Below are 14,499 nucleotides of genomic sequence, written 5' to 3' on the forward strand. Positions count from 1 at the left end.
CTACCAGCTGTGGAGCACTTGAAATGTGGCTAGTCTAAATTGAGAGGTGCTGTAAGTGTAAAATATGAACCAGGTTTTGAAGACATAGGATGCAAAAAGAAAAATAACTCACTAATAAATTTTTGCTTATTATTTGTTGAAAGTATAATATTTTTAATGAATTGGGTTAAGGAAAATACATTAATTTTCCCTGTTTCTGTTTTAAATTTCTTGTTGCTCTAAAAAATTTGAAATTAGCTGTGGCTCACATTACTTCTTTGGGGAAGTACTGCACTAAAGAATAAAAGTTACTGGTTTTGGAAAGAACGAGAGATGCCATTGATCCAGAGACATGTCCCACAGAGTAGGGATGGAGCAGGGACAAAAACTGCGAGAGATTGTAGAGCTGCAATTCTGATTTTATGCTCTCATGATGGTATTGATAGTAGTTACCACATGGCACCAGAACATTTCCATTCACTTTAATTCTTCTGCCACTTATGAAATGTATCTGTGTGTCTACCTGGGAAAGGGGATGATGCCAGGGGGTAGGGGAAAGCACGCAAAGAGGTCCTTTCTTCTCACAATGGCTGTTGGCATTGACCTCAATTGGAAGAAGTGTGAGAGCAGGTGGGCTTTAGATGGAGTTTGGATGTTAGCATCTTTCTTTCGTACATGATCTTGGGCAAGTTACTTAACTTCGCTGAGCTTTGGTTTACTCATTTAGAAAATGATGGTGCCAAAGATACTGCATTAGTCTGCTCAGGCTGCCTTAATGAATACCGTAGACTGGGTGGCTCTAACAACAGGAATGTGTTTCTCACAGCTCAGCAGACCGGAAGGCCAAGATCAAGGTGCCCACTGATTCACTTCCCCTGTGAGGACTCCCTTCCTGGCTTGTATAGTAGACAGCCACCTTCTCATGGTGTCCCCACACAGCAGAGAGAAAGAGAGAAAGCAAGCTCTCTGGTTTTTCTAGGTCACTAACCCCGTCATGCAGGCCTCACCCTCATGACCTCATCAAGCTCCATTATTCCCAAAGGCCTCATCTCCACATGCCATCTCCTTGTGGCCTGGGACTTCAGCATATGAAATTGGGCATCCAGTCCATAACAGTAACTGCATCATTAGATTTTGAGGGAATTCAAGGAGCTTGTGCATACTAAGAATGTGGTATGGTATAAATTTTGGTCAACTGTTAGATTGTCACCATAGCCTCTATTTTTTGTATTTCTATGTCCTCAGCTCCTGAACATTGCCTGGCATATATATCATATTTGATGTTCAATAAATATATGTCAGATGAGTTATATAATTCATCAACCAATCAAGCAATGATTGTTTCAATTCCTGAAACACCTGTATTATCAGGTAGGATCCAGCTTCTCATGCCCTTTAGATCACAACCCTGAATGTGGATATGAGGACAGCCTCAGCCGCTGAGAATAGGCCACGCTGACAATCAAATTCTCTTGCTTTGACATTTGTGTCTATCAAAGTTGGTTCCACCCTCAGGCCACTCCTTAGCCGCCCAGCAATGCCCTTGGTTTTATTTCCCTAATCCTGTCTTTTTTTTTTCAGTATACCCAACCATGAGACTCCTTTTCTCCCATCCAATTTAATAATATAAAACCTGCCCTGATTTAGAATCTCTTTGGCAGCTAATCGAACCTTGAAGCATTCTATTAGCTCTCTGTATTTGCACTAAGCCCAAACTGACGCATCTGGGATTATTATGTAATAACTTGGGCTCATTTCTGGTCAGTATATACCATCCCTTTTTATTCTGTAAATCCCCTCAGGGCTTTCTTTCTGTTTGCAAGGGGTGAGAGAAGGGGTTATAAGGGCTGTGGTTAGGGGCTTTGAGGTAGGGGCAATGTTTGCTATGAATTATTATCCCGCACTTATCAGTATTAAACTGGATTTGACAACTCATAGCCTAGGATTTAAATGATCTAAATCTTTCTTCATTTGGCAGCCTGGTTTTCCCCATTATTTATTGTGGGACCCGATTCATTATCATCAGCATACTCAGAGGCTTGCCCTGTGATGCCTTCACAGTCAAATGATTTATACAAATAATAAAAAAGATGGGGGTTCCTAGCAATGAGATCCAAAGCAATTTTTTTTCCCTTTCCCCTCATCTGGTTTGGTTCATCTTTTACACATTAACCCTTAGCCCCCTTACTTCTTCTCCTAGGAAATTCATCCTCAGCCTCCTTCTGGGCCTGAGAAGGAAAGGCTTTTGACAGGGATGGGGAAGTGATGAGAGCTGTAGTCCAATTCCAGCGTAAGGAGTATCAGGTCCTTCTGTGGAAGGCACCATGCAAAGCTTTCCCATACATTGCAGGATTTTGGTGGTCACAACAGCCCTTTGAGCTAGGCATTGGTTTTATCCCAGCTTTGGCCTCTTGGGTCTCCCTAGGATAGGTGGAGTGAGAGGAAAAAGGTGCGGGGGTAGGGATCAGGGCTGGGGATATGCCTCTGGTATCTCCAGGGGGAATACTGGAGTCAGTGGTGTAGTGTGGTAGTTAAGAATGTGAGCTCTGACAGCCAACAAACCAAACCGGCTCTTTTACCTATTAACTGTGGAATGGTGAGCAAGTAACCATTCTGTCGCCTCTTCTGTAAAGTGATAATAAAGCGCCCACATAGGGGATTGTGAGGACCGAATGAGCTGTCACAGAGAGGACTCTGAATTCCTTTGTCCGTCTGTGAAAAGGGTGTAATAGTATCTAATTCATTTTACCTTCACAACAAGGCTATGAGGTAATATGTATAAAATGGTTCAAGCAACGCCTGGAAATGTATGTTATAAAGGTTAGTTGTTGTTACTATTCCTGATACTATGATGACCATGCTACAACTACCACCACCACTATTACTACTGTTAATGTTGTCATGATTCAGAGCAAAATTCAACAGAGAAGGTGGGTACTATCCAACCACTGTGTTGCAAAGACCTGGAGGTAGGTTGCTGGTTGGCAGAATTTAACCGTCCATGATAGCGATCATGGCCTCTATTACTGTAAGAAAAATGACGTGTGTGTGTGTTTTACTTTTCCTGCCCTGTGCCTTTCTCAAGCTCAATGCCAACTCTAGGCTTGCCTGGGGGCGGGGTGGGGGTGTGTGTGGTTTACTTTTCCCATCCCATACCTACCCATGCCCTTCTCAAGCTCAGTGCCAACTTGATGCCTTTCTCAGGCTTGCCTGGGGGAGGTTTGGTCCAGCCCAAGCTGGAATGAACAGCCTTCACTCAGAAACTCTGTATCCTGTCCTCTTACTTCTCTAGTCTCAAGCTTTAGTAAGCATACGTCATATGCTTTTTGCCGAAAACCAAGTGTTGATGGATAGACTATAGAAATCTTACTCACTTATTTAAAATGTGGGGCAAGGGTACCTGTATTGGGAGCATCTGCTGCATTGAAACAAGACACAAGTTCCCCCCACCTCCAATTTCATATCTTTTGAAAAAAATTTCTGTTGACATTGATCTTAGGGTAACCCTTCAGTTCAGTTCAGTCACTCAGTCATGTCCGACTCTTTGCGACCCCATGAATCTCAGCACGCCAGGCCTCCCTGTCCATCACCAACTCCCGGAGTTCACTCAAACTCATGTCCATCGAGTCAGTGATGCCATCCAGCCACCTCATTCTCTGTCGTCCCCTTCTCCTCCCGCCCCCAATCCCTCCCAGCATCAGAGTCTTTTCTAGTGAGTCAACTCTTTGAATGAGGTGGCCAAAGTATTGGAGCTTCAGCTTTAGCATCAGTCCTTCCAATGAACACCCAGGACTGATCTCCTTTAGCATGGACTGGTTGGATCTCCTTGCGGTACAAGGGACTCTCAAGAGTCTTCTCCAACACCACAGTTCAAAAGCATCAATTCTTCGGCGATCAGCTTTCTTCACAGTCCAACTGTCACATCCATACACGACCACTGGAAAAACCATAGTCTTGACTAGATGGACCTTTGTTGGCAAAGTAATATCTCTGCTTTTTAATATGCTATCTAGCAATCCCATAAATGCTATTAAAAATATATATATATACCAGCCCTGTGCTTTGGAAATCCATGCTGCCCCTTACAACTTGCTTCAAATGTGCTTCTTGAACGTTTTATAGCTGATTTGAGTCTCAGTTGCAAAACTGCACCCCTATGGATGTACATTTGTAAAGGAAGTGATGCCAAGAGTTCACAGTGGCCTGAAAGTCCAGATTTGGTCCAGATTTTCTCTTGTACCAACCTATACCTAGAGCCAAGAGTAATGTTGAGTGCTCCAAAATATTTTTACAGTGTGTATGGCAAGAATTTATAGGCAGTGGATAGCACTGTTTTCAACACAACTCTTCTTATGCTGAAAGCAATGATAGCAGAAAATTGGCTTTAGAATCAGTCTTCTCAGCTAACTGTGTGGTCTTGAGCCCTAAATCTCAAGTTCCCCAGCTGTAAATGTGTGTAGAACCTCATAGAACCATTTGAGGATTAAATTAAAAAAGAAAAAAATAACATTTAGACTGTGCAGCCCCTTTCCTGACACTTAGCGCTCAAGTGTTAGCTATTAATATTTTCTCTTTCACTGGTTTGCATATTCCTAACTTTGTACATTCCATAAATTTTATCGATGTTGTCTTTGTCGATGATTTTGCTGTGAAAGTGATAGTCTTATTCATGCTGTTATTGTTCATGGTAGCAATCATAAATTTTACCTTTACTGATTTATGAAGCCTTTTTCATTTCTCCTTATATTTCTGCAAGTTTGCCCTTTCTTCCTAATTTTGAGGCCACTGTCACTGTGGAAATTCCAAATTATTCCTCCTTTCTATTTCTGTCAGTCCCCCCGTTTCCATCACCTGTCACTTAGTTTTCACTTGCTCTGCAGAGGAATGGGAGTTGCTGTGAGCTTGGAGCTGAAAGCCTGAGGCATGAGACAGAATATTACCATTTAGCAGTGCTGTAGCAATTGTATGAAGCAGGGCTCTGCAAATATTTTTCTGAGTGTATGTTCATTAGCAATTCTTTTTTCTCTTATGGTCAAGAAGGCGCGATTGCAATTCTGATTCTCATACTCAGCCCAGTGTTGAGTGGCTTACCTCTGACCTTTCCCCATAACTGAGCAACAGAATAATGAATGATGATCCCAGCTGCCTTATTCCCTCCCAGGGTAACAAGTGAGTCAGCATCAGGGACTTTGCCAGGAGGCCCGAGTCATAAATATCCCTGTGGTCCATCAAAAAGCTCCACAAAAGGCTGTTTTCAAACATTAAATGAGGAAAGAGTCCTTGGCCTTTGCCTTAAATCATCAAGTCAGTGGGAGATATTTATGATTCTAACTTTGGGGTCAAAGCGAAAAGCAAGAGCCAATCATAGAGATAAGAGAAATGAGTTTGAACCCATTGTGAGATGATAAACTTCTCATAGAGAAGAGATGAAAAAAAATGTAATGAACATACCCTCTCTGCCCCCAAATTCCTGTCAGTCATGTCACGTTCTTTCCCTATCTTTCTCGACTTTATTAAAGACTTATCAGATGCCAGGCCTGGTGCTAGTTCCTTTATTTGCATTATCTCACTGCTTTCTCACAATCAGTCTATGAAAGAGAGATTTCCTTCACTGTTTTATAGAAGAGGAAATTGGGAATGAGAGTGACCTTGGACCCCAGAGCCTTTGGACTGCAGAACCCTCCCTCTTAATTACTCGTTACATTGTATACAAGGCCAGGAAAAAATGAAGATGGATCGAAAAATATACAGAAATGCAAGATAGTCTTCTCTCTGCTACACAAAATACTAATTACCTAACAACATATATAGTATGGTATAGTTAAAGTCTTGGAAAAATAATTTTAATTTTCATTTCAGTACTATGAACAGAGAGCCCTTAAACAGATACCCTAAGACCCTAAAAAGTCCAAGCCACAGACTGTATTCCTTGGAATGCCCCGAACACCAGGGACCCATCAGTACTTCAGATTTGGCAGACGTTTAAAATGTCAAGAATTGTGGTCATTGTATATATCTGAAATGCCCCATTTTTGTCTTCATCCATTCTAGCTCACTTGAAGTGCAGTCTGCCATCAGGGATGACTTTGTGGTATGGATAATACTTTATTCATGAGGAGATTAGCAAAATATGATTGTTGGGTTCGCTAATAAAGAGGATATTGGAAAAGGAGCCAGCTGGCATGCCACACATGTAGCTCCAGCAGGGAGACACATCTAATCTGTGTTTTTCTCTCCAAACTCACACCTTGGAGGTGCCTGGAACTCCCTACCCCTCCACCCCTCCATCCCGCCCCCCGCCCTTCCCACTGAGTGCCTTGAAGCCCTCATCAGTAGCTCCTGAAAATGCAGAGAATACCTCTGTCTACATTTCCTGGCCAGACTTCCCATGGCTATTCAGACTGCTGTTTCTAATGATTAAAGGATAGTCTTACCCAAATGTTGGAGCATTACTGTGTCCAGATGACAAGGGTGGGAGAGCCAAGTCAACCAACAGGATCTGGAGTTGAGCAGACCCACAGAGAGAGGTTGGCTCTGTGATCTTGGGGGTGCAAGGAACACAGTTTCTGAGCACCATTCTCTCCTCCAGGAGAAAACACACACACAATTTAGGTTTCACTGCTTAATAAGTTTTAAGTTATTAAAAAATTTTAAAACTTTTCATTTGTAGGAAGCATACCATGGGATGAGTAATGCTGGCAATTAAGCCTTTTTTCCCTCCTTTGCTAATACTGAGCTTTACTAGATAACACTGAGTTGATGTTGGCTGTCTTCCTTATTCTGTTCTGTGTGTCAGAGCTCACACACACTCAGCCATTGGACAGTCAGTCCCTTATAGAAACCTCTTCATGCAACCCGAGGCAGCCCTGCCGTTTTGTATGTCTCAGTCAGAGGGACTTGTAAGTGCTTCCATTCCAACATCTGTTTAGCCACAGAACTGGTTATCCAGGTCTGGATTTTTATACAGCTCTCTGTGAATCCTAAGGATGGCTCATGGGCACCATGGACTCTGGGCAATTTACACAGCAGAGGAGATTCTGGGACATTTGTGAACCTGAAGTTTGAACCTCCATCATTGTTAAAATATTGACTCAAGGACCAGACAGCACAGGTTTGAATCTTGGCCCCACTACTACCTGGCTTTAGAATGTTAGGCAAGTTACTTCACCTGTCAAAGCCTCAATTTCTATGTTAAGTGAAAGTAATAGCACCACCGCATAGATTCCTGCGAGGATCAAGTGAGTTCATGCATGTGTATTGCTTAAAAGAATGCTTAACACGTTGTTCAGTACCTGGTGGTATTGTCAGCAATGGGAGGTGTCAGGACAGTACCCTAATCCTAACCCTAACCATACTCAGCCACACCCTGTTCTGCATGATCCAAGAAGCGCTTTTAAACTCTCAACTTCCTGGAGGCAAAACTTCTTGTGCTCAATTCTTTGTCCCCAGCAGCCCCAGGACCTGATTTGGCATAGAGGCTTCATACTGAATTCTTGGCTGAAATTGACTAAAAGCCAGTTTTCTTCTGGTTATGTGGTGCCTAATGAGGATTGACTGTAGGCTCTGCAGGTGGGTATGTCATGGTGGAGAAGGAAACTCCACTGGATGGTCCCACTCTTTGCCCCTCTTCTCCCAAACAAATTCTTCCCTTTAATCCTCGACTGCTTCAAGACAGGAACAGAGCAAGACTCCAGACAGTAGAGACTGTGAAAACCAGAAGCTGTTTTTAATTTTTTACTTCCATACGCTTCCCTCTCCATCCATCGTATCAGCCCATGACATTTCCCAAGGGACACCTCAGAACATCAAGGTTTCTCTCTCATAATTTTCTTGTTATAATCTTCGGTCCTCTATGTGCGATGCTGGGCTCAAGGGCAACTGTGAATGGGAAAGACACAGGCCCTGCGCTTGTAGGGTCCAGTGAAGAAGATGGACAAGTGGGTGGTATTTGTGTGTTCAGTTCTGTGTCAGGAAATTCAGAGTGCCATGGGAGTGTTAGGAGAGTCCCTTGACTATTTAACAGTAAGGAAGACTGTTTAGCTTTAGTAGAAAGCAAGACCCTCCTTAATAAAATATGGAGTAGGGATAGTGTTGTGAGTTTCAAGATTTCCTTGTTCTATATGATATTTTCTGTGCTGAGAAGAGCGTGGTACATGAACAATCAGGTTATTTCTTATAACTCAGTGTTTTATGGTCAGCTTATGCCACCCTCAACATATGGAGAAATTAAGATCATTTCCTTCCAAGGCAGGTTTCCTAACATTTAGATGCACGAATACATATCCTCGCTTCCAGACACCTGCATCCATTTCCCTGTGGCTGGCTATTTCTTCCTCTGAAATGTTTTTTTTATTTTCTTTCTGACAGTCTCATGGCAGAAAGATAGAGTTTCTTCATGCTGTGTTTTTACTTTCCATTTTCCTGATAAAACTGTATCGCTGCAGAGGAAATCAAATCTAATCTTCAATATATTTAGCATGAAAGCAATAAAAAGCATTCATTCACTCCAGAAAGAGCAAAATGCAGTTGGGTACTCAAAGGGAGAATCACCATGGAAACTGTTTTCTTGAGATTCTGTACTCTCCAGGCTCCAGGCATGAGTAAGTGAAGAAAGGAAGGGAAAGAGAAGGGAGGCAACATCCTGCCCTTTCTGTTGTCACTGAAGTGCTGCAGAGGAATTGCCACGAATTATTGATTGCCTGAATAGAAGTGTAAATGAATTAGAATTATTAAAATGTTGTCTTTTAAAGGAGTATGTAAGAACACACTGAGAACTTGTTCCTCACTGTTCTCCTTTCTGTGCTGTCAAAATCCTATTGAACAATCAAAGAGCCATCCTAAGGTCAAAAGTTTGCAGAGAAGCACCAGGAATTATGGTGATTAAAGAATCCTGTGAACTAGCACTAAAGCAGAGTGCCTTTGTACAGAACTCCCAGATACACTTGCTTTTGTATACCACTTCAGGATCGTTATAGTTTCAGAATTTTTTCAAAGACATTAAATATGTAAAGATCAGAGGCCAGCTCTTGCTTTGGGGACTGTGTTAATGGGATGTGATGGAATTTCCCTAAGGAATTTCTCATGGATTAAATTCTTTCTGTGTTTATGGGTACATGTATATATCTCACAGTGAGCCAACTCTTCTTGCGTTCTTTTTACCAGCTCACAGGTTTTTTTTCACTGAACCTGCTCATCTGTTTTTAATAGCTCTGATAATAATATCTACCAGGTGTTAAATGATTCCTGTGAGTCGGTCACTGTGCTGAATCCTTTGCATAATAATATTAAGAGCATTGACATTTATTTGAATAATAATTGTGTTTCATTTAGCAAAATGGCTAATTCAATAGATGGTCACTAATAAAATAAGCAATTATGTTCCTAAATAATTCTCAGAACAGCCCTTTGAGAAAGTCCCCATTTTACAGATGAAAAAAAAACTGAGTTTTGGTGATGACAGTTGTTTACACTGCCTCACAGAAGCAGTGAGTTACAAGACGTGGATCTGGAACCCCATATGAACACTAAATCCATGGCTTTGAGAGCAGTACTAGGTTTTCATCCTGAAGGGCATAAACAGCCTGTCTTTTTCATCTCTGTACAAACCCATAGCTGCCAAGGGACTTACATAGGTTAGCCCTCACTGTGTTTATAACAAACATATATTTAGAATCTATCATTGTGCCAGGCATCATATTAAATATAAAACTTGAAAATAAGTTTCTTGCCTTCAGTGAGCTTACAGTTTTCAGGAAGTATTGGTATGAATGAACGAACCAGACAAAATAGTCAACGGTTCAGGGAAAAGAGAGATTAATGACATTGTAGAGGATGGATTCTTCCTGGTCTTTCCAGGTTGGGAGCATCTTCCAGAAGGTAAAAGAGAAAGAAAGAGAAATGAACATGAGGGTAAGATGGTGTGATAAGCATGGAGGTGGGAATGAGTGAGAAGAGTCTGAGGACCTGTGAGAAGACCAGGGCATGTGATTTAGAAAAGTGAGTTTGAACAAGTAAGTTGACAAGTGGGCCAATTAGTGACAAGTGGGCCAACTCCAGGGTAAGTAGGTCCAGATTTTATCCTGTCAAGGCATATGAGCTTTCAAAGCACGTTTTTGTTTATACTGATGTATCAGCTTGAGTAAAGTGTATTATCTTCTCATGCTCATCTTGATGACTTTTTACATATGTATACATGCAAGTCATCATTCCCCAGATATAGGATACTTTTAGGACTACATGTCCCCTCCTACTTAAATCCTCTGCATCACCCAAGATTATCACTATTCTGACTTGTACATGAGTGTTCAAAGGGAAGTGATAGAAAGGCAAATGCCATGATGAAAGTTTACATGGACATTTAATGACTTCTAGGATGGAGCGTGAAGTATGGAGGTGAGAGATTTCAAAGCAGGAGACCAGCTAAGAAAATGCCACAATATTCAGATTCCCTCTGTCCATCCATAGAGTTACATTTGTATTGAGCACCTGATATGCGACAGACCCTACACTGAAGATACAGTAGTAACCAACATACACTCCCTCAAAGAGGAGACTGACAGATAGACAGGCAGTTACTTTACTTTGTGGTTAAGTGCTGAAATAGGAAACAGAGCTGCTCTAAAAATGGGCACCTAAGCCAGAACAGGAAAGTCAAGGAAGGCTTCCTGGAAGAAGAGATGTCCAACCTGAGGTCTGAGGACTGAAGAGGGGCTAGCCAGACCAAGGAAAAGATTGAGATGGAAATAGTTCCAAGCAGAAAGGGAGCATGTGCAAAGGCCCAAAGAAGACAGATGGTGTGGCCTTGTTGATGTAGAAGCCTGAGCAAGAGAACAATGGAAAGAAATGAGAAAGTTTTCAAATTCAAGAAATAGCCAGACTTAGCAAACATTATAACAGAGAAACCATGTCAAGCTAGTGTTTTTTGTTTTTTTTCTAACATTGGGATATGAGTGTTACAACCTAGTTGTGCAACAATCTACATCCATTGTTCAGAAACTATCAGATGTTCAGTGTGGCTGGCATTTTCACTGTCATTTTTCCTGTAAACAGCCCACCTAGTTTCAGTCATCTCTCTTTGATCTTGAACCAGACAAACCAGTCAGGCAATGAGATTTCCATCTTTCACCTCCCTCTTTTAGATAAAGCTCTTTTCTTATTGTCTGTACATTCTTTACCTCCTCTTTTCTGGGTTGGTTTGGGCTGTGCAAAGCAGCCAGGCCACCCATCTTTCCTGACTTGTCTAACATGCTTGCTGGTGCACCTTTGAGAGAGTGATTGAGTTCATGTGAGCCCTTCTCTCTTGTTCATCAGCAGGTAACTCAGTAAACAGAAGAGGCCTTGTTAGCCCTGCAGACCTGAGTGAAGTCCTAGCCCTGTTAAAAGCTTTCCCTGTGACCTTGATAAGCAAATGTCTCTGGGCTTCAGCTTCCTTGTATGAGCTGTGAGTGGTGAATATAGAATTTAATGCAGCAGATCTCTGGGAGAGTGCCTGACACAGAGGTCTTTTATGATATTATCCAGAGGTAGTAAATCAAAGTGATTAAGAGTAAAGACTCTCCATGTAGACTGCCTGTGACAGGAGCCTCTGCCAAAGGCTAGCTGAATTCTTCTGGGTAAGTCACTTAAGATCTCAGTGTCTCAGTACTCTCATCTGTAAAATGGGGATGATCACAGTGACACCCACCTCAAGGTGAGGGTTAAATGAGGCTTCACGTGGAGTCTGGTGTGTGTGTATGTGTGTGTTTATATCCTTTATTAACAGTGATCATATTGACATTAATCATTATAATTTTTGTGTATTTGGCTATATATGTGAGAAGAGCAGTGCTTGCCTACCTCATAAGGGTAGCTGCCAAGAGCAGCTAATGAAGGGGCACACATGGCCCTGTGCCAGGTACACAGTAGGCCCCCGATAATGTTTGTTGAATGAATGAGAGCAAAGTGCTTCTCTATAAATGTTGTCTATAAATGTTTCATCGTAATGATCAGTGGGAGCTTCCACACAAAGGGAAGTGCCAAAGAGGTTCGTGGAGTGGCAGCCTGGGTTCAAGCCTGGTGGATTCTGATTACGTTGAACAAAAAACAGATTCGGATCAGTCTGTTTGGTGCCATTGAATCTGTGCCAATGAGCAGCAAAATGTGATTTCATGTTGGTGGAGTGCCAGGCACAGACTTACAAAGCAGAGTGAACCCTGCCGATTTCCAGCACCCTCTCTCTCCCCACCACCATGGGCCTTTCTTACCTCTGAAAGAGCTTCTGGATATTTCACAAAATCAGGTCCCAGATGTTGGAAAGACTTTTGCAGACAAGGTAATCAATCCATTTGGTGGCCAGATGCCGTCTGAGAATTTTCCTACTACAGCACTGCGAGGCTCTAAATTCATTAGAAACATAAATTAATTAAATCTAATCAATGCTGGGTGATGCAGAAGATTAAACAGTGAAAAACAAATACATTTCCAACTGGGTCATATTGGATGCAGAGAAAACACTCCACTTTGGTGGTAAAAGTCAGGGTAACCCTTTGAGTGATATTCTAAAAAATAAAAAACCTTGGCCAAATCTGAGGTCCCAGGTGAGGCCATGGTTCTTCCGGAATAAGACTGCTATAGTGAGGTCATTGACTTTTCAAGAGATAAATTGTCTTTTTCTATGACTTAGAAGGTTTCTAGAGTGGTTGTATTTATTAATAATGCTCTGATACGAATGAAAATCTCCACCATTCCCTAATCATTACAGGCTTCTGAAGATAGGTCCTACAAAGGACTTTGCATAATGCATAAAGCAGTACTTCGCAAAAGCATTATGTAGTCAGATAAATTTGGAAACAGAGTAAAGCATCTTCCTTTATTCCACACAAGAATAAATTACCTGAGCTCAAGATTCTTGTTTATCAATGCTGAGTCCCAAACATCTAGAATGGTGCCTGGTGTGTAGGAAATATATATTGTTGTTGTCGTTCAGTCATTCAGTTGTGTTCGGCTCTTTGCAACCCCATGGACCGCAGCACGCCAGGCTTCCCTGTCCTTCACCATCTCCCGGGGCTTGCTCAAACTCATGTCCATCGAGTAAGTGATGCCATCCAGCTATCTCATCCTCTGTCATCCCCTTCTCCTCCTGCCCTCAATCTTTCCCAACATCAGGGTCTTTTCCAGTGAGTCAGCTCTTCGCATCAGGTGGCCAAAGTATTGGAGATTCAGCATCAGTCCTTCCAGTGAATATTCAGGACTGATTTCCTTTAGGATGGGCTGGTTTGATCTTTGAAGTCCAAGGGACTCTCAAGAGTCCTCCAGCACCACAGTTGAAAAGCATCAGTTCATCGGCGTTCAGCCTTCCTTACAGTCCAACTCTCACATCGTGGATGAACTTCTTTCTTACAGGATTTCTGAGTCTAATTTCCCCAGAGTCCCTAAGAAAGCAGTTAATGTCTGAGTTGTTTTCCAAAAGGGTTTGATTTTTTTCGCCCAAGGCACAGAATCTTACCACACTGCTAGCCCATAGGATATAACTTAGAGAATCACCCTTGAGCGTTGTTGTATGGCACCCTGTCTGTTGTCCCATGTCCTCCACCCTCAGTTGAAATGAAACTAGAAAAGACTCAGCGTGAGTATGTTGTGAATTTATGAGGTCAGCTTCTGGGTGGCAGACCTTCCTCCAAGGATGTGCTTATTGGCTCAGTGGAGAGGTCAGCCTTTAGTTGTGGAATTAACACACTTGTATCTGCCACTGCAGACGGATGGCCCGAGGCTGTGTGGATAGAGAGGTTTCTGCCTTAGGTGCAGTCTTGTGGAGGTATTCAATTACAAAGGATGATAGTGAACAGTCAAGGCCAACAGCTGCTAGTCAGTTGCCTACAGAGGCCAAGTCACATCAAAAGTGAAAGCAGGGACTTCCCAAGTGGCGCAGTGGTGAAGAATCCACCTGCCAGTGCAGGAAAAGTGGGTTCGATCCCTAGGTTGGGACAATTCCTGGAGAAGGAAATAGCAACCCACTCCAGTATTCCTGCCTGGAAAGTCCCATGGACAGAGGAGCCTGGTGGACTACAGTCCATCCATGGGGGTCACAAAAAGAGATATGACTTAGCGACTAAACAAAAACAACAACAGGGGAAAACCTCAGGAGCATAAGTGGGAGCTGACGTTTGGCCTCGAGATTAGGGGTACACTGGGAGTCATGAGAGATAAGGCAAATTCAAAACTTTGTGCCCTTCTAAAGTGGGCAGGCACTTCCCAGTTCAAGCCAAGAGTGTAGAGATACCAGCCTAACGGTGCCAATCTTTTTATTTTCCTAAGGACACTGAAAATCTGCATTTTTAGATATGAAACTCACAATTTTGAAATATTGATAAGTCACTCAAAAAATTGGAAAACTGTGTGGGTTAACCTTGCGGTGCCAAATAAAACAACTCTACTTGGATAGCCAATGTAGCTGGTGTCATCTGTCCTTTGATGTGGAACTGTGGAGCCTTGCTCTGCCTTCCCTGGGATTCAGGGAAGGATCCATTTGGATAAATCACAACA

The 14,499-nt window shown here is 42.4% G+C and overlaps 1 protein-coding gene across 2 annotated transcripts in view; it reads left to right on the top strand.

The window, feature by feature from the left end:
- Positions 1-14,499, top strand: part of PPP2R2B (protein phosphatase 2 regulatory subunit Bbeta) — a 324,170-nt gene that overhangs the window by 159,403 nt on the left and 150,268 nt on the right. The gene's annotated exons all lie outside the window — the stretch shown is intronic.

The sequence above is a fragment of the Moschus berezovskii genome, chromosome 8, assembly GCF_049115385.1.
Source record: "Moschus berezovskii isolate FMDL1 chromosome 8, NW_MosBer_1.0, whole genome shotgun sequence".
Taxonomy (NCBI): domain Eukaryota; kingdom Metazoa; phylum Chordata; class Mammalia; order Artiodactyla; family Moschidae; genus Moschus; species Moschus berezovskii.